A 21,127-nucleotide genomic window follows, 5' to 3' on the forward strand; every position below is an offset into this window, starting at 1 on the left:
ATAGGATAAATGTCAATTTTTCTGACTTAAGTAGATGTTTAGAAGCATAGCAATTATTTTGATATAAATGTTGTCTATTTCACTGATGCCTCACACAAGTATGAATAACAATTTGAAGCTACTGGATCAATATCAAACACATTTATTTGTAGTGGGAAGACAAACACAGACATGTATTTTTTGATACTATAGATCCAATTATCTTTAATTTAGTTAGTAGTAAATGCTAATACCCTACTCATTTAACTTATATGCAGAGTACATTATGCAAAATGCTGGGCTGGATGAAGCATAAGCTGGAATCAAGATTGCCGGGAGAAATATCAATAACCTCAGATATGCAGATGACAGCACCCTTATGGTAGAAAGTGAAGAACTAAAGTCCCTCTTGATGAAAGTGAAAGAAGAGAGTGAAAAAGTTGGCTTAAAACTCAACATTCAGAAAACGAAGATCATGGCATCTGGTCCCATCACTTCATGGCAAATAGATGGGGAAACAATGACAGACTTTATTTTGTGGGGCTCCAGAATCACTGCAGATGGTAACTGCAGCCAGGAAATTAAAAGATGCTTACTCCTTGGAAGGAACGTTATGACCAACCTAGGCAGCATATTAAAAGGCAGAGACATTACTTTGCTAACAAAGGTCCATCTAGTTAAAGCTATGGGTTTTTGTTGTTGTTGTTGTTGTTGTTGTTGTTTTTTAGTAGTCATGTATGGATGAGAGAGTTGAACTATGAAGAAAGCTGAGCGCTGAAGAATTGATGCTTTTGAACTGTGGTGTTGGAGAAGACTCTTGAGAGTCCCTTGGACTGTAAGAAGATCCAACCAGTCCATCCTAAGGGAAATCGGTTCTGAATATTCATTGGAAGGACGATGTTGAAGCTGAAACTCCAATACTTTGGCCACCTGATGTGAAGAACTGACTCACTGGAAAAGATCCTGATGCTGGGAAAGATTGAAGGCTGGAGGAGAAGGGGATGACAGAGGATGAGATGGTTGGAAGGCAAAACCGACTTGATGGACATGAGTTAAACTCTGGGAGTTGGTGATGGACAGGGAAACCTGCCATGCTGCAATCCATGGGGTCGCAAAGAGTCTGACAGGACTGAGCAACTGAATTGAACTGAACTGAAAGAAGAATACTTAGAAAACATTTTGAGTGCATGCTCAGTCACTTCAGTCATGTCTGATTCTTTGCAATCCCATGGACTGTAGTCCATCAAGCTCCCCTATCCATGTGATTCTCCAGGCAAGAATACTGGAGTGCATTACTATACCCACCTCCAAGGGATCTTCCCCACCCATGGATCAAACCTTAGTCTCCTGCATTGTAGGCGGATTCTTTATGGCTAAGCCAACAGGGAAGCCCAGAAAACATTTTAATCAGGCTCAATTGTAAGTGTAAGTGTTTATTCATTTGGGTGTGTATTCATGTTTATGCATGACTCTGTAAAGCATACCGAAATAACGTATTAATAACTAGTCCAACAGGTGAATTTTATGGCAGTAATCAGAATAATTGTTTAAAGATTGGCATTAAATTAGTTTTTACTTTTTGTTTTACTAATAGAATTACCAGTGACCCCTCCTCCTCATCAGCCCCCTGAAAACCTGAAAACACTTTCAACTTTTGTAACTGCTCTGTTGTTGCTACTTGCTTTATTTTCCATTTTAGACACCTTCTATCAGCAACTCACCAGGACAGTAAAGAACTTAGCACTTTCTCCTCTCCCTACCCTAATAACCATGGACAACCATACTACTTTTTCCTTATAATTTAACTTTATTTTAATGTAAGTAAAAAAAAAAAAAAAAAACACCAGTTTTTTTACCATGTAGATACTATTCACATTACAGTTACATAATGTTTCTTATCGTATGTAACCTACCTTTTTAATTTTTCCTGGCAGTAAGTTTGCTTGGACTTCTTATAGCTGCTATTTTTGTTGTTATTATTGCTTATTCACCTGGATCTCTCCCCCAGCTGTCTAAATCTTCTCGCAAAATGATCATAGTAGGTATTCTATCAATTTTCTCTTTTTGGAGAAATTTTTCAGAGATCTCCATTGTGCTCATATTTGGCCTGTTGTATGTCTGACACACAGCCATTCTCCTTGTTTCCCCTGCACTATTATCCTGGGAATGTCCATTTCCTCTTATTTAAACCTCTCATTTCTCTCTCTCTCTCTGTATTTCTTTCCTGGTATCCATTACTGTTTTTGTGGATTTCTGAGAAATGATGCATGAAAATTAATGTTTTGAGACCTTGAATGTTTAACAGGGTATTTAATCTATGCTTACAGTTGACTGACACTTTGGAGACAGAATTCTAGACTGAGTAGCAGGGTAGAACAATTTGGTGGAGTAGGAAGATCCTGGACTTGCCTTCTCCCATGGACATATTGAGGAAGGAGGCAGATGTTGCCCCTTTTCCCATGAGGATAAAGCAATTTGAGATTCATTCTCTACTGACTTAAATTCCAAGGTGAGAATAGCAGACAATTAAGGGAGGTTGGGCCCTGCCCAGATCACATATCTCTCATTCCTCAAATCAGGAGACTTTCCCAATAACGCATGTGCAGAAAAGTCTCCTTGCAAGCCAGTGGGGGAGCAATGTCAAGTGATGCTCTACTGCCGGGAGCCGGCGTGAGGAATTTCACTCGTGACAAGGTCATTCGACAGAGCTCTGATGGCAAGGCTAATGAGACCTCAGGTTTTCCCCCTGGAATTTCCTGAGCATTCACCCCCCCCCCCCCCCCCAAATAAGAATCTGCCTGCTTTTCCACTCTTCTGACATTCTCTGGAAAAACTCAATTCAGGGCTTCAGTCTTCTGCATTTGAAAGAGTGTTTCAATCAAAAAACCCCTCTGATGGCTTTCTAGCCTGCCTGCAGGACTTGTGCAAGTGTGTATGTGATTGTTTGAGGCCTCCTGACCGCAGGAGGCCCAGGAAGCTTAAAACATCCTAGGAATGTAGGGGCTTCCAAGGAGTCAAAAGTCATTAGAATAGGACTGATTAAAGGTTTCATTTGTTGAGCCTATACTTGCTGCTAAATTTTTATATCCTTTATTTTTAGATATAGTTGGTATATAGAAAAACAAGTAGTAGACCTGGTATTAGCAACATTAGATCTTTGAGTTAAGTACCTTCTTTGTTATAACCCACTGCACCTTTGTTCTATAGAGATGAACTTTAATGCTTTAAGGAGATGCAGATTAAAGAAAAACACTTCAGGGGAAACGAAATTAACATTCATTAAGGAAGAGAGCCAAAAAGTGTTAACAAGCCTCTTGGCCAGAAGATAATGTAAATCACCTGAGACCTTTTGTATACAAAAACATACAGAAAGAGTCTGGGCTGCTAACGCTACATAATTTTGTATTACCCATTGATCTCTATGTATAATCAAAAGTATAAAAGTCCTTGAAGGACAATAGGAGAGCCAGTCACTGGACTGGTTTCCCCGTGTCTCCTCTTTACTCTAATTTCAGGCTAAATTCCCATCGGGGGCGTGGAGGCTCACTATGTCTACTTACTTGTCCTGGCTTTTAAGATCCGTAAGAGAGAGAGCCCAAGGCAGGGCACTCTCCCGATATTCAAACGGGCGCCGGCGGCCTAATGTAGATGGTGCAAGCTCCTTGTCTGGAACTTTATTGGTTTTCCACGTAACCCAAGTTAATCAGCCTCTTCTCTCCACTTAATCTTCCTACTACACTATTTCTTCCTAATCTAATCCTATATTAATAAATAAATGTTTTTCTTATGCTTACGCCGTCCCCGCTTTGAATTCCCTGGATCTACCGGGGCTGGACCCTTGCACTCTACCCAGAGGCCTTTGCAGTTGAATTCATTTTGGCTAAGAGATGCATGCACAAACATGGAAGGATCCAAGATATACCAAATGAACTGTGAACCAGGCAAATCAAATTGATTGGCCGAAGGAAAATCAGAAAAAAATGCTCCGACATAATTATTTAAATTGCCATGAGGGCACAACTCAGGGATTTTCCCTCTGAGTCTGTCCATGTGCTTACCCATGTGTATTATACTCCTTTTCCTCTTTATAAATACTTTACTTGCTTCACTACTTTTCTGTCTTTGTGGAAATTCTTTTCTGCAAAGATGAAGGGCCAGGACCCTTGTCAATGACCACTGGTCTAGTAGCTAGGATTTGGTGCTTTCACCACCATGACTCAGCCTTAATCTCTGTTTGGGAACCTAAGCCCTGCTCCTACCTGAAATCAATACCAAAATGACAACTTCAATTGGAGAAACTATCTCTGAGAATGACCTGAAGACTAGCAGAAAAAATATTCCACAACTAAAGATTTTTTATTTTTTTATATATTTTTTTATTTTTTATTTTTTTCAGCTGTGTGGGACATTACCTCTTCCATTCCATTTTATTGTCAATTATTTTTAGGATGCAGGACATCTTTATTTTTTTTAAACTTTTTATTTTTACTTTATTTTACTTTATAATACTGTATTGGTTTTGCCATACATTGACATGAATCCACCATGGGTGTAAAAGCCACACTGAGATGGTTAGGAGGGACAAAGACAGTCTGGACAGGACTCACATTCCCAGTGCTATGACCCACAGATGGGAAAGATACCACCCTCCTGGAGGCCTTCCCTGAGGAGCAAAGGCTCAGAACCCCCACATTGGGCTTCCCAGGCTGGGGGACCTGCACCAGAAAGTCGAGTCCCCCTACTGTCTGGGTTTAATCAAATTAACCTCTGGCTTCATTCAACATCTTGATACTTGCACAGCTGGGCATTTCCTAGGTCTTATTCATTAACTATTCTGTTCTTTCCATCACAAACATTTATCGCCAGTAGATAGATTTCTGTAGATATATGCGGATATCTTTGCCTTAAAAAAATTGTGGTTTGTGAAAACATCTGAATTTGGCAGAAAATAATTGCTATTCAAAAATTCAAATCCCTTCTGGGTTTTGGTGTTTTCAGTCTGATAACTTTACTGCCCTGCCTCATCCCTAAAAGTCTGCACAAACTTTCATACTCCTAAAAGTTTACCATGACTGGATTCACTTTTATTGCCATCCACTGTAATGAGTATGTAGTGGAGTCTTGTAATATGAGAAATTGTTTTTCAACTTTTGAAAATTGTACTGAGTTATTTTATTGATACTTTTCCCCATTCTTTTTATTTCCCTTTTTTTGAAAGTCAATAATTCAGATATTGGAACTCCTAGATGAATACACTCATTTGCTTAATTTTTCTCTTCCAGTTCTCATTTCTTTGTCTCTTTGTTTTTCTTCCTGGTAACTATTCTCATTTACCTTCTGACATTTTATTGCAATCCTGTGCTGAACCACACTAGAGCTGAAACAAAAGAAAAAAAATCAACAATACCTATATTTCCTTCATTTTTAAAATTATTTTGTTAATTTGAGATTTAAGCATTAATTTTAAAATATTGTATTAAAATGTACTTTGTTTGGATTATTGAGTTGATTGCTATACCCTTACCTTCAAAACTCAAATCTTCATTTGATTCACCCTAGTCTCATCTCTGTTTAATGCCAGTTGCCATATATTCTCTCTTTGAGCAAAGTATACCTGGTGCTGGTTAAAGCCTTTTGTGTTTTATGCATTGAGTTATTAATCCAGACCAAGGACATTATGGTTAGTATAACAGAACTATGATTAAAAAGTCAAACTTTAAAAAATATGAACACAAAAACTGGAGGAAATTGAGATGATTAATAAAATAGGATTTCAAAATAAACTAAAATTCTGACTTAATTGGAAAGCTATGAAGACATTGCCACAAATAACTGGGTACTATTTTCAAAACACAGACAGTTCAGAGAACTAACAGTTTCTCAGTGTTAATAACTTCTAATTTTTCTTCTATCCTACCCCATCATTTATCCTAACAATCAGAGATATCTTGTGCTTCAAATAACTAAGACTTTGGGGAATTCTGCAGGATGAAGTCAATTACATTATTTCTTGCCTTTCCTCACTGTTGGCTTCAGGTTTATTTTTCTGATGTGTTTGTTATTTACTTCTAACCCAGATATTTCCCAGCTTGCAAAGTATTGTTGCATTATTCTCAACTCCCAATCTCCCTGACCTAAAATTCTGTGTCTTGAAATGAAAACAAAATATCTGTTTTATTGCCATTTCATTAGAGTTTGAAGATGAAAAAAAGCAGAGGTAAGTGTCCAGTCTACCATCTTTATCTAAAGTTTCCTTTTTAAACATATATTGGGTTTATAAGATACTAGTCATTACCAGCACAGAAACAAAATGAAATGAGTCAAATTTCTACAGTGAAGTTTAAGGTGTGTAAAACATAACCATTTTCTAGCAGTGGTTTTCTGTGTATCAGGTACTATACTCTTTAGTGAGTATACAATCTTAAAATTATAGACATACTACTGAGCCTTATTTTTACTCTGAAATGTGTTATAATGGAAAAAATCTCAAGGTGCTATGCATACAACCAGAAGGAGGTTTGACTGTAGTTTGGTAGTTCAGGGAAAGCCCAGAAGAGATGACATCTAAGTCAAGTCATAAATTTAAAAAAAAAAAAATGTAAGAACAAAGTAATGAAACATGATAAAGAATGTAGAGGGACAGCTTCAGCTAAATGCAACATGAATGCATGTGAAACTGCATTAAATAGAGAAAAGAGGAGAAGTGAAAGGCAACAGAGGAAAGGAAAGATATAAGCATCTGAACAGAGTTGCAAAGAATAGCAAGGAGAGATAAGAAAGCCTTCCTCAGTGATCAATGCAAAGAAATAAAGGAAAACAACAGAATGGGGAAGACTAGAGATCTCTTCAAGAAAATTAGAGATACCAAGGGAACATTTCATGCAAAGATGGGCTCGATAAAGGACAGAAATGGTATGGATCTAACAGAAGGAGAAGATAATAAGACAAGGTGGCAAGAATACATAGAAGAACTATACAAAAAAGATCTTCACAACCCAGATAATCACGATGGTGTGATCACTTACCTAGAGCCAGATATCTTGGAATGAGAAGTCAAGTGGGCCTTATGAAGCATCACCATGAACAAAGCTAGTGGAGATGATGGAATTCCAGTTGAGCTATTTCAAATCCTAAAAGATGGTGCTCTGAAAATGCTGCACCCAATATGCTAGCAAATTTGGAAAACTCAGCAGTGGCCGCAGGGCTGGAAAAGGTCAGTTTTCATTCCAATCCCAAAGAAAGGCCATGCGAAAGAATGCTCAAACTACTGCACAACTGCAGTCTTCTCACACGCTAGTAAAGTAATGCTCAAAATTTTCCAAGCCAGGCTTCAACAGTACCTGAACTGTGAACTTCCAGATGTTCAAGCTGGATTTAGAAAAGGCAGAGGAACCAGAGATCAAATTGCCAACATCTGTTGGGTCACTGAAAATGCAAGAGAGTTCCTGAAAAGCATCTACTTCTGCTTTATTGACTATGGCAAAGCCTTTGACTGCGTGGATCACAACAAACTGTGGAAAATTCTTCAAAAGATGGGAATACCATACCACCTGACCTGCCTCTTGAGAAATCTGTCTGCAGGTCAGGAAGCAACAGTGAGAATTGGACATGGAACAACAGACTGATTCCAAATAGGGAAAGCAGTACAATAAGGCTGTTTAATGTCCTCCTGCTTATTGAACGTGTATGAAGAGTACATCATGAGAAATGTTGGGCTGGATGAAGCACAAACTGGAATCAAGATTGCCAGAAGAAATATCAATAACCTCAGATAAGCAGATAACACCACCCATATGGTAGAAAGTGAAGAGGTACTAAAGTGCCTCTTGATGAAAGTAAAAGAGGAGAATGAAAAAGTTGGCTTAAAATTCAACATTCAGAAAACTAAGATCATGGCATCTGGTCCCATCACTTCATAGCAAATAGATGTGGAAACAGTGGCGGAGTTTATTTTGGGGGGCTCCAAAATCACTGCAGATGGTGACTGCAGCCATGAAATTAAAAGACGCTTGCTCATTGGAAGAAAAGTTATGGCCAACCTAGATAGCATATTCAAAAGCAGAGACATTATTTTGTCAACAAAGGTCCATCTAGTCAAGGCTATGGTTTTTCCAGTAGTCATGTATGGATGTGAGAGTTGGACTGTGAAGAAAGCTGAGCACCAAAGAATTGATGCTTTTGAACTGTGGTGTTGGAGAAGACTCTTGAGATTCCCTTGGACAGCAAGGAGATCCAACCAGTCCATCCTAAACGAAATCAGTCCTGAATATTCATTGAAAGGACTGATGTTGAAGCTGAAATTCCAATACTTTGGCCACCTATGTGGAGAACTGACATTTGAAAAGACCCTGATGCTGGGAAAGATTGAAGGCAAGAGGAGAAAGTGACGGCAGAGAATGAGGTGGTTGGATGGCATCACCGACTTGATGGACATAAGTTTGAGTAACCTCTGGGAGTTGGTGATGGACAAGGAAGCCTGGTGTGCTGCAGTCCCTGGGGACTCAGAGTCGGACAGAACTGAGAGACTGAACTGAACTGAGCTAATTGCCACAATCCTAATGCAGTGCTTAACTTGGCATTTCAATCTAATTGTTTTCTGCCAAAATTTTTCCCTTACATGTCTTTGTGTGTGTGTGATTAAGTAACCCTTCCATACCCTATTAAAATAATTAATATAATGAAGCTTTTGACATACGCTTTTTAAATTAAAGGGCATGGGAGTCATGGTCTAAGGTACAAAAGGTAAGAATAATCACATTGAGAGTAAACATTGAAGAACAAGGACATAGCCTAAATAGCTCTTTTTCCTTCTATGTATATAATCACACAAGTATGTCTACTCTCCTAGAAGAATATTTTGGTGTTTAACATGAATGGTATTTATTCTGGCTATTCTCTTCTCACTTTTCCATTATACAATTAAGCCCTTACTCTTTTACTCTTGAGAATATTTTGCTCTGAGTCAATGACACCCGAATTGAAATCAGTCTTTTTTTTTTTTTTTTCCCCAAGCTAGAAGGAAACATGAAGATAGAGACTTTTCCTTTACGAATTATGATCATTTTTATAACTGAAAAGATGATGGATTTGAAGATTTAGGAACTTGGTTAAGGATAGTATTACATTGATATTTTCCATTTTCCTATTATCAGTAAATATTTTAAACCTTTATTTCTTTCTTTCAGTTTTGATGTCTCCACAAGGACCTTATACCAATAGTTTGTAGAACAAAGAACATTGATGCTCTAGACCTTAATGATATTTGTGTTTGAAACTAGATTTTGGCTTCTCACAGAATTAATTTTTCAATGCGTAAAGTGAAACATTGACCAATAATGTCCATATTAGTTGCAGATTCCAAAATATGGCTTTCAATTATTTACTCCTGCCTTAGAGTCTCTCATTTAAATATGATATGCATATCCTGACAATTTTTATCTTGTAGCCTTTCAAATGCCTTTCTGCATAAAATAATGTCTGGGTGATATTTTAATTCAATTACTGTGGGTGAGTATTAAAAAATTACTGAATCAAAAAAATCAAAATTTTTAAATAAATATTTTAATTTGTAAATAGTAATTATTATAATACTATAATACTATAAGAATTTTTTCAGTTAATGCTTTGATTATTTAGTATTCACTGTGGAAAATAAAGCCCACCAGCTGAAACCCACAGAATGGACTTGAAGATGAAGTGAAGCGGGAAGCAAGGCTTTAATAACTGCCTTGCAGGATCTGGTGTTTGGTGGGCAGGCACACTGTGTACTTCGATAAGCAATTTCTACCCTAGCACTCAAGTCCCTCCCCAGTTCCTCACTGGCTCAACACTATAGGGTATACGATCTTCCCGATGTCACCTAGGCCATGCGAAAATCCTAGGCATCCTACCCTCCTTTTGTTTGCTAGAACTTTTCAGTTTTGTAACCCTTACTGTTACGACATCAGTAAGCTGTGAGGCAAATTTGGCTGGAAGTAATTTTTCCACTCAAAGCCAGTCACTCTTGAAAATACACCACTTTAAGTCCCCCACCCCCGACCTGTACTTAATGAGATAAAAAATTAGAGACAAAGGAGACATCAAGACAGAGGATTCTCAGACACCAAAGAAATACTTCATAGTGATAAAAGGGGTCAATTCATTTAGAAGACATAACAAACCCAATTATATATGTACTTAATAGCAAATTTTTGAAATGCATGAGACAAAAATTGACAGAATTGAAGAAAGAATCTACACTTTTGCATGGAGATTTTAACACTGTTTTGATAATTGAAAGCAAAATTCTAAAAAACCAACCTATAAAATTATCAGCTTATATTAACTAATTGACATTAAAAGCACTATTTCCCAAACTGTGAGATATATAGTCTTTTTAGTACATAGAGCATTCACCATATAGTGGACTATAAAACAACTGCCAATAAACTTCAAATAATTAAGAGTGTACAGTATACTATTTTACCATAAAGCTATTAATTAGGAACCAATTTAAAAAATCTCCAAATAATTAGAATTTAAAGATCAAACTTGTAAATAATCCATGGTTCAAAGAAGAAAACAAAGAATTTGGATGTCATTTCAAACTGTACATGAATGAAAGCAGACCATGTGAACGGTCATGTAACAGTTTAAGCAGCACATGGAGAAAATATGTTAAGTTTAAATTGGTGAAGTACAGAAATAATAATCTAATCTCCTACATTTAGAAGATGGAAAACTAATATCAATTAATTTGAAAATTAAAAAAATATTTAAAAATCAACAAAGTTAAAGATATTTGAAAAGGTTAATAAAATTATTATATCATTACCCATATTTGTGGAAAACAAAGAAGGATAAATTCAAAATACCAATATTAAGAATGAGGCAAACACTACTACAGATTAACCAAAAATAAAATTTTATAATATTTCAAAATAGTATTTTATGAATAATTTTATATAAATAGATGCAATAATTTAGAAAACAAATAGGCAAATTTTCTGAAAGACATAAATTGCCATAACTGATGTAAAGTAATAAAGATAAACTGAATATCCTTTTATCTATTAAGGAAATTTGGAGTAGGAAATGGCAACCCATTCCAGTATTCTTGCCTGGAGACTCCCATTGACAGAGGAGGCTGTTGGGCTACAGTCCTTGGGGTCACAAAGAGTCAGACACTACTGAGCCACTGAACACACAAACCCATTGAGGAAATTACATTTCAAAACTTTTCCATAAAGAAAATTCTAGGCTATTTAAATAGCTATTAAAATAGCTCTTTAAGTAGCTATTCCAGTGAATTTTATCAATTACTTGAAGAAGAAATAGGACAGAAACTTAGAAAATAGAGGAAAAGAATCCCTTCCAAAGCTTATTTTATATTTTGACACCAAAAGATATAAAGACTTGAAAGAAATTAATAATCCAGTATTTCTTATAAACATAAACACAAATTTTTTAAAGACAATATTAGCAAATCATATCCAGTCATATATATGAAAGAGGCTGAAGATATGAAGCATGATAATCAATTGGAATATATTCCAGGAATGCAAGACTGGTTTAGCATTCAGAAATTAATCAGTGCAACTTGCCATATATATAATATAGAGAAGACAAATAATAAGATCGTCCAAAAAGGTGCAGAAAAAATATTTCAAATGTAGCACTCATTCATGATAAAGCCTTTTAAAATCCTAGGAAGACAGCAGAACTCTTTCCATCTCATCAAAAATATATGTGCTGCTGGGAAAGACTGAGGGCAGCACAAGAAGGGGGTGACAGAGGAAGAGATGGTTGGATGGCATCATGGACTCAATGAACATGACTTTGAGTAAACTCCAGGAGATAATGAAAGACAGGAAAGCCTGGCATGCTGCAGTCCACGGGGTGGCAAAGAGTTGGACCCGACTTAGTGACCAAACAACAAGAAAGAGAGTAGAACTCTCAATCCCATTAAGAATATATGTGAAACCTAAAATCATATTTTTAGTGTTTCTCTTCTACCATTTAGAATATTACTAAAGAATTCATTTTCATAATTTCTGCTTAATGTTGTAATGGAAGTCCTAGCTAGATAAATTGGACAAAGGAATAAAAATACAAAAGTTGGCATGAAAAACAATATCAGATAATATGCCTGTGTTTACAGAGAAGCCTCCAGAATCTACTTAGAGTAATTACTTGGAGTAATAAGTAAATTTAGCAAGCTCACAGGATACAGATTGGTATAAAAAATGATTGCATATATTTCTATATACTAGCAATGAGAAATAAACTTTTAAAAATATTTCCATTAATGATAGTATCAACATATATCAAGTAGAAATAAGTCTAGCAAATATCTGTAGGATCTCTCTTATGAAAAGTAGGACTGCTTCAGAGAGAAATAAAATAAGACCTAAATAAAGGGAGAGCTATACTATCTTTATAAATGAGAACACTCAATATTTTTAAGATGCCAGATTTTCTGACTTGTTAGCTTTAATATAATTTCAGTCAAAATATCAAGAGAATATTAACTAATTCTAAGATGAAATGGAAAAGAATCTGGAATATTCATAATAATCTTTAAAATGAAAACATTTGGTAGAGTTACACTAACATTTCAAAGCTTGCTCCTAATCCGCAGTAATAGAAATGTCCATAGCATATTTTAAGAATTTAATAATACACAAAAAGATCAATAGGACAATAAAAATCTCAGTTATTTTCAACTAATTTTGGAAAAAGACCTGAGCCAACTCAATGGGACAGAAAAATATTTATGAAATGATGCTGGAATTAACTGGATATTTGTATTTAAAAATTATTATTGATCTCTACTTTTTCAATACAAAAGTTATTTAGCTGGTTCGTAAGACTAAACATAAAGCTAGCAGTAAAAAAATTTTAGAAGAAAATATGGAGAATAACTTTGTGATCTTGAAATATGCCAAGATTCTTAAATAGTTCAAAAATAACAAAACTAAAGGTTGCATTTACTTTCCTACTGTAAATGCTTTCAGAAAATAATACTGTAAATTTGTATTGAGGCAACATAGAATCATGGAAAGATCGTGGCCTTGAAATAAGGATTCCCTAGTTGAACTAATTTGGTAAATACTGAGTTAAACACCAACAAATTTATTAGTGTAAGAATTTGTCATAGTTTTAATAGGCCATTGTGATTTTTCCATTTCTAAAACAGGTACTTGATACAAAATTGGCCAAATTTACTTGAAATTATCAATCACAAAAAATAAAATAATCACAAAATTCCTATTTATATCTTGCATTGTATGTGCTACAAAGAATACATTTAGGGAAGTAATCAGTTATAGGTATCATGGTTTTTTAATCATCAAGGTTTAATTTAACACTTTGACTTTTGCACAAATGAATATATTTATAAAACAGAAAGTAGAGTCACAGATGTAGAAAATATACTGATGGTTACTAAGGCATAAAGGTGAGAGGGATAAATTGGGAGACTGGGATTGACTGACATATATACACCACTATATATAAAACTGATGACTAATAAGGACCTATTGGAGAGCACAGGGAACTCTACTCAATACTCTGTAATAGCCCATATGGGAAAAGAATCTTAAAAAAGAATGGTTATATGTACATGCATAACTGATTCACTTGCTGTATGCCTGAAACTAACACAACATTGTAAATCAACTATACCCCAATAAAAAGTAGAATAAATAAATAAACATCAGTTCGAGTGTAAAAAGATATTTGGTTTCTCTTTTCTTATTAATATTTTACAAGTTATCATTCTTGTGAGTTTTCCCCCAAGTGTTTCTCTGAAAGATATTCCCTTCATTTGTTTGTTGTTTAGTCACTAAGTTTTCTTCGACTCTTCTGTGACTTCATGGGCCACAGCCCGCCAACTCCTCTGTCCGCGGGATTTCCCAGCCAAGAATACTGGAGTAGGTTGCCATTTCCTTCTCCAGGAGATCTTCCTGACTCAAGGATTGAACCTGCATCTCTGGCATTGCAACAGATTCCTTACTACTGAGCCACCAGGGAAGCCTTTCATTACTGCTGTTTTATTTCATGTTTCCTTGCTTTATGAGTTTATTGAGTATTTGTTAAAGTCATTAGTAGTTTCCATGCATGACACTGACTTCTCCTCTAAGGTGTTTTGTCAGATAAAGCCAGATTAAGTGGTGCACATCTATCTATGCACACATACAGACAGACAAACACCCCTGTGTGTGTTAGGGCATACATGTAAATATATGTATGTATACAAATGTATAGCACAAACAAAAGAGAGATCTTTTATTACCTAATGCCAAATTTTTCTGTGTAAATTATCATTCAAAATAATCACATTCTTATTTTTTATATGCTTCTAAGATAATAAGAGATTGAACATGACCCAAGGACATAACTATATGCCAACAAAATCCTAATCTCTTAAACTAATGTTTAATCTTCCACAATCTTGTCCTAAACTATTTTCAGATATAATTTCCATCCATAACATCTACCAAACAACTTAATATATCCTCTTACATTTAGTTGATATACCTGGTGAAATGAACAACTAATTCTTACAAAACACCTTTATCATGCCTCTACTTATGCTATCCCCTGCGCCAAGAATTCCTTCAGCTTTCTTCAAAGATTAGTGTCAAATTAACCTCTGCAATATGCTGCTATTATTTCCCTCAGCTGAAAACAAACTCTAATTCTGCTGAATGCTATTAACATTTTCACTTCTGTTCTACTATATTTTTAAAAGTATAAATGGAACTTTCTGACTATAAATATTGATTTCATGAGGTGAGAGTTAACCATTTACAATAATAAATCTCCTAGACCTCTGCACAGTTTCACACATAGACAATTCTCAGTAAGTGCTTATAAAGTAAATGGATGTCTCTAAAAATCATAGATATTTTTGCTTCTTTTTAAACTATTTTAAAAATAGCCACAGAAAAAATTTGTAATTATTCTAAGACAATACTAGTTATGGATTCCATGGCACTTAATATCTAATAGGTTTTTGTAGGCTTCAGCTGCGTTGTGCAGAAGGTACTATGTCAAGCTTGCCAACTTCTCTGTCTGTATAGGTTCAGTACAGTTCAGTTCAGTTCAGTTGCTCAGTCGTGTCCGACTCTTTGCGACCCCATGAATCATACCAGGCCAGGCCTCCCCGTCCACCACCAACTCCCAGAGTTCAATCAGACTCACGTTCATCGAGTCAGTGATGCCATCCAGACATCTCATCCTCTGTCGTCCCCTTCTCCTCCTGCCCCCAATCCCTCCCAGCATCAGAGTCTTTTCCAATGAGTCAACTCTTCACATGAGGTGGCCAGAGTACTGGAGTTTCAGCTTTAGCATCATTCCTTCCAAAAGAAATCCCAGGGCTGATCTTCAGAATGGACTGGTTGGATCTCCTTGCAGTCCAAGGGACTCTCAAGAGTCTTCTCCAACACCACAGTTCAAAAGCATCAATTCTTCGGTGCTCAGCCTTCTTCAGAGTCCAACTCTCACATCCATACATGACCACTGGAAAAACCATATCCTTGACTAGACGGACCTTACTCGGCAAAGTAATGTCTCTGCTTTTGAATATGCTATCTAGGTTGGTCATAACTTTTCTTCCAAGGAGTAAGCGTCTTTTAATTTCATGGCTCCAGTCACCATCTGCAGTGATTTTGGAGCCCCCCAAAATAAAGTCTGACACTGTTTCCACTGTTTCCCCATCTATTTGCCATGAAGTGATGGGACCGGATGCCATGATCTTCGTTTTCTGAATGTTGAGCTTTAAGCCAACTTTTTCACTCTCCTCCTTCACTTTCATCAAGAGGGTTTTTAGTTCCTCTTCACTTTCTGCCATAAGGGTGGTGTCATCTGCATATCAGGTTATTGATATTTCTCCCTGCAATCTTGATTCCAGCTTGTGTTTCTTCCAGTCCAGCATTTCTCATGATGTACTCTGCATAGAAGTTAAATAAGCAGGGTGACAATATACAGCCTTGATGTACTCCTTTTCCTATTTGGAACCAGTCTGTTGTTCCATGTCCAGTTCTAACTGTTGCTTCCTGACCTGCATACATTTGCAATTATTTTGTTAAATAAACCAGTAATTATATAACTTTTTTTCTATGTATATAATATATACATTATATTCCTTATGTTCTTATTTATGGAATTATTTGGTTTTATGATATGATTTTATTCACTCAAATTTTATTGACTCATATTCAAGGCACTATCATAGATACTTGAAATTATGCTTAGTTTTGTAGAAGAGATACAAACAAGTATATAATATTCTCTTGCTCTCAATATATATATAGCATATTATCTATATAATTCATATTTATGAAATATAGGGGAAATAATTAAATATTATGGCAAATGTTATGAGATCAAAGAAGTCTATAAGAGATTGACTACATTAGACTATTAGAAAATACTTTTTTGAAGAGATGCATTAAAGTTGTGTAAGCAGACTCATCACTTCATGGGAAATAGATGGGGAAACAGTGGACACAGTGTCAGACTTTATTTTCTTGGGCTCCAAAATCACTGCAGATGGTGATTGCAGCCATGAAATTAAAAGACGCTTACTCTTTGGAAGAAAAGTTATGACCAACCTAGATAGTATATTCAAAAGCAGAGATATTACTTTGCCGACTAATGTCCGTCTAGTCAAGGCTTTCAGAGAAGGCAATGGCACCCCACTCCAGTACTCTTGCCTGTAAAATCCCACCGACAGAGGAGCCTGGTAGGCTGCAGTCCATGGGGTTGCTAGGAGTTGGATATGACTGAGCGATTTCACTTTGACTTTTCAGTTTCCTGCATTGGAGAAGGAAATGGCAACCCACTCCAGTGTTCTTGCCTGGAGAATCCCAGGGACGGGGGAGCCTGGTGGGCTGCCATCTATGGGGTCGCACAGAGTCAGACACGACTGAAGCGACTTAGCAGCAGCAGCAGCAGCAGCAGTCAAGGCTATGGTTTTTCCTGCGGTCATGTATGGATGTGAGAGTTGGACTGTGAAGAAGGCTGAGCACAAAAGAATTAATGCTTTTGAACTGTGGTGTTGGAGAAGACTCTTGAGTGCCCCTTGGACTGCAGGGAGATCCAGCCAGTCCATTCTGAAGATCAGCCCTGGGATTTCTTTGGAAGGAATGATGCTAAAGCTGAAACTCCAGTACTTTGGCCACCTCATGCGAAGAGTTGACTCACTGGAAAAGACTCTGATGCTGGGAGGGATTGGGGGCAGGAGGAGAAGGCGACGACAGAGGATGAGATGGCTGGATGGCATCACTGACTCGATGGACATGAATCTGAGTGAACTCCTGGAGTTGGTGATGGAGAGGGAGGCCTGGTGTGCTGCGATTCATGAGGTCTCAAAGAGTCGGACACGACTGAGCGACTGAACTGAACTGAAGCAGACTCAGACGGTAAAAGCATCTGCCTACAATGCAGGAGACCCAGGTTCTGGGTGGGGAAGATCCTTGGCAAAGGAAATGGCAACCCACTTCAGTATTCTTGCCTGGAAAATCCCATGGACAGAGGAGCATGATAGGCTACAGTCCACAGGGTCGCAAAAGTCGGACACGACTGAGCGACTTCACTTTGCTTCACTCACCACATAAAGCATAGACAAAAAGTATGGCTATTATTGAGAAGATAAGAAATAACAAATGTTGGAGAGTATGTAGAAAACAGGACTCTTCATACACTGTAGATGGGACTGTAAAATAGTGAAGTCATGGAAAATAGTTATGGAAATTCCTCAAAAAGTTAAGAATAGAACTATAATATGATGCAGCTATTCCGCTTCTGGGTAATAAGGTAATACTAATTCAAAAAGATATACATACCCCTATGCTCACTGCACCATTATTTTAAATAGTCAAGATGTGGAAACAACATACATGTCCATAAATAAAAGAATGGATAAAGAAACTGTGGTATATTTATGCAATAGAAAACTGCTACTGCTGCTGCTAAGTCGCTTCAGTCGTGTCCAACTCTGTGACCCCATAGAAGGCAGCCCATCAGGCTCGCCCATCCCTGGGACTCTCCAGGCAAGAACACTGGAGTGGGTTGCCATTTCCTTCTCCAATGCATGAAAATGAACAGTGAAAGTGAAGTCACTCAGTCGTGTCCGACTCTTTGCAACTCCATGGACTGCAGCTTATCAGGCTTCTCCGTCCATGGGATTTTACAGGCAAGAGTACTGGAGTGGGGTGCCATTTACTACTCAGCCATAAAAAGAATGAAATCCTGCCACTTGCCACAACATGGATGAACCTTAAAGGAATAATGCTAAGTTTAAAAAGTCAGACAAAAAAATACAAATATCTTGTGATTTCACTTATAAGTTAAATCTGAAAAAAGTAAATAAACATATAGATACAGAGATAAGATTAGTCATTATTTAAGGGGAAGGAATTTGAGAGTAGCCAAAATAAGCAAACCAGGTTCAACTGAGTGGAGCTGGATTGTAATTAGACTTCTGGTGGTGATTTCTCTGTAGTGTATAGAGATGTTAAATTATAATGCTGTACACCTGAAATATATCATTAAAAATCAGGACAGAGGAAAAACTGATGATAGATACAGAAAAATGTCTAAAAGTACCATTATAATCTAAGCAGCAAAATGCTTGTTAGATCCTTTAAATGTCTCTAACAAAATGATTCATTTTAATTACTCTCAAAATAATGTAAGTTTAGTCTGTATTTTAAAAGATTTTTCTTAAAAGAAATTAAGAAAATATCTCATAGAGAGGCATATAGTAGATTTTAATAAACATATGGGAAATTAAAAGTTTACATATTGTTTTATTGTCTATAGACAAAAAAATAGAGTGTGGAGAAGGGAGCAGAAATATGCATAATCATGTGTACTTTGTTTATACTATAATAGCATTTTTTCCCTTAGTTTCATGAACTACTTTTCTTTTTCCCACCACCCCCCCAAAATGCTTAGTAGACTGTTTCGAAGTCTTAAAATAATATTCTTAAATATATTTATTTCACACTCCTGTTTATTATGAAACCTTACAAGATTTTAAGATCACAGCTGAATTATGGATTGTGAAGTTTGAAGAATATTTTATTTGAATATTATCAATTATGCATAATTGACCCATTGGTTCCTACAATAATAGCCTAATTATGCTTTAACTCATTAATAAGAAAATTCCAGTTTTATATTAAATGTTCCACATGTTTACAACTAGGACAAAATCAAAATACTTATACCATATAAAAGCAGCACAAAGTCATCATGTTCATCCAGTTGTAAGAGCTTTCATTTTGCTATTTCATGAAATGACAAAGTTTTTTGTTCTTTTTTTTGAATTGTGATACAGAAGAAACAATTTTAAATTAAAAAAATAAACCTATCAGTTTATATTGCCAATTTACCCACTGTTAAGACTGTTGTCATGCATGCTAAAAACACTTTAGAAATATTTCATAGTTTGCTTTCATTTAACTACTTCTTTGTCATTTATTGACTTAATTTTACACAAAATGGAGCACAGTTAAAAACCCAAGGGAAGATATTAGGTTTTAGTTTTATGTACCCCATCATGGAAATAATAAAATGAAGAATAGGGTTTTTTTTTTTTTGTTTTGTTCTTGCATTTCTTAAATATCTTTATTTTATATTCCTTTCAAATTTGAAACACTATCTGTCTCATTTTCCAAGGTATGCCATTGTCTTTCAAAATATATAGAGTAATAAGGTAGAATTGCCACAGTAGAAAACTATATTTTAAATGGGAAAACTGTTTGTTTCCTAAAGTTTTTCTTTCATGAGACCTGTTTCAAATAAACTGTGCATTTTTTTAAAACCATACAGTAATGCAGTTAAGTACACATCCCTGTGTTTCAATAAATAAAGGAGCCACAGAAATACACTCATCAAGAGTAAGGCCATTATAGGGAAACATATCTGTACTCAATTATCAGAATAAATGACTGTGCTAACAGCAGAAAAGTTGATTAATTTTTTATTACAAACACTTGCATATTAACAGATAAATTTTTTGTCAGTCTCTTTGATGTTCAAACTTTGCAAGAGATCATCTAACATATGTTCACACTACCAGCCTTCTAACAGATAAAAATTCAGTAGTGAGAGGTTATATGAATCAAGCATGCACCATTCCACAGCACAGGCCTGACGACCCCTGAATGTGACCTGCTCCCAGAGGAAACCAATTTAATGCTTCATCGCACGCAGAGCAGTATGTATGAATCACAAAACCTCCAGATAAATTAGTGACAGGTATATCTGAATAGGATTCCTCCTAAGTCGCTTATCTGCAGCCAGGCAAGCTTGTTTCATGCTCACTTTCAAAGATAAAGCCACATGGCATGTTGCCTTGGCAGATTCTCACAAAGCAAACAGCCCCCATCGTCCATTATTGGCGGAAAATTCCCTTATTATTTCAGGTACTGTACACTGTGACAGCAAATGGGGTAAAGTGAAAACTACCTGCCAGCAGAGAAATTCATCAGCTGATACCAGGCCTTAGGTCTTCTCTAACTTTCATAAGCTCTGTGCCTCTACTCTTTACTTTTATTTTTGACAGTTCTGATACCCTAGAGTTGTAGCCATGGCAAAGTGCAAGAAAAAACAGCAGGTTATCAAAGACGACTTATCAGAAGCCAACAGGAGAAGAGATGCCAACAGTTAGTCAGTAACTGAAAGATCTGTGGCCGAACAAGGAAGAAAGGTGCACCAATCTTTTTTATCTTGAAACAACTCCTTATTCCTTTTGAAAAAACTCAGAGAAAAACTGAGACACTAAATACATACTCTATGTACTTAGGGATAATAATTATAGAAAAGATTAAAAAATGCATAAAATAGCATGGGAACTGTTTATTTGTAATGGAATATATTTATGTATTTTATCAGCCATAAATAAATTGGACTATTAAAACTATATAAAGCTATATGCTTTAAATTAAGTATCAATGAAAGCACACATATATTATCTTCTTCAAAGTTAAGTATCTACTGATTACTAGAATTCCTTAAGTTGATATGAAGACAAATCAGTTCTTACTTCCTATACCTCTTATAGTCTAGACTTAATACGTAAATCAAGACTTTCATTATATATCTTCATTAATGCCATATCTTATTACAAAGGCAGTAATATTGCATAGAATTC

General features: G+C 36.1%; 1 protein-coding gene across 1 annotated transcript in view; it reads right to left on the reverse strand.

The window, feature by feature from the left end:
* The window catches only part of MGAT4C (MGAT4 family member C), a 756,879-nt gene that overhangs the window by 374,840 nt on the left and 360,912 nt on the right, over positions 1 to 21,127 (reverse strand). The gene's annotated exons all lie outside the window — the stretch shown is intronic.

Source organism: Ovis aries, chromosome 3, assembly GCF_016772045.2.
Source record: "Ovis aries strain OAR_USU_Benz2616 breed Rambouillet chromosome 3, ARS-UI_Ramb_v3.0, whole genome shotgun sequence".
Classification (NCBI taxonomy): Eukaryota; Metazoa; Chordata; class Mammalia; order Artiodactyla; family Bovidae; genus Ovis; species Ovis aries.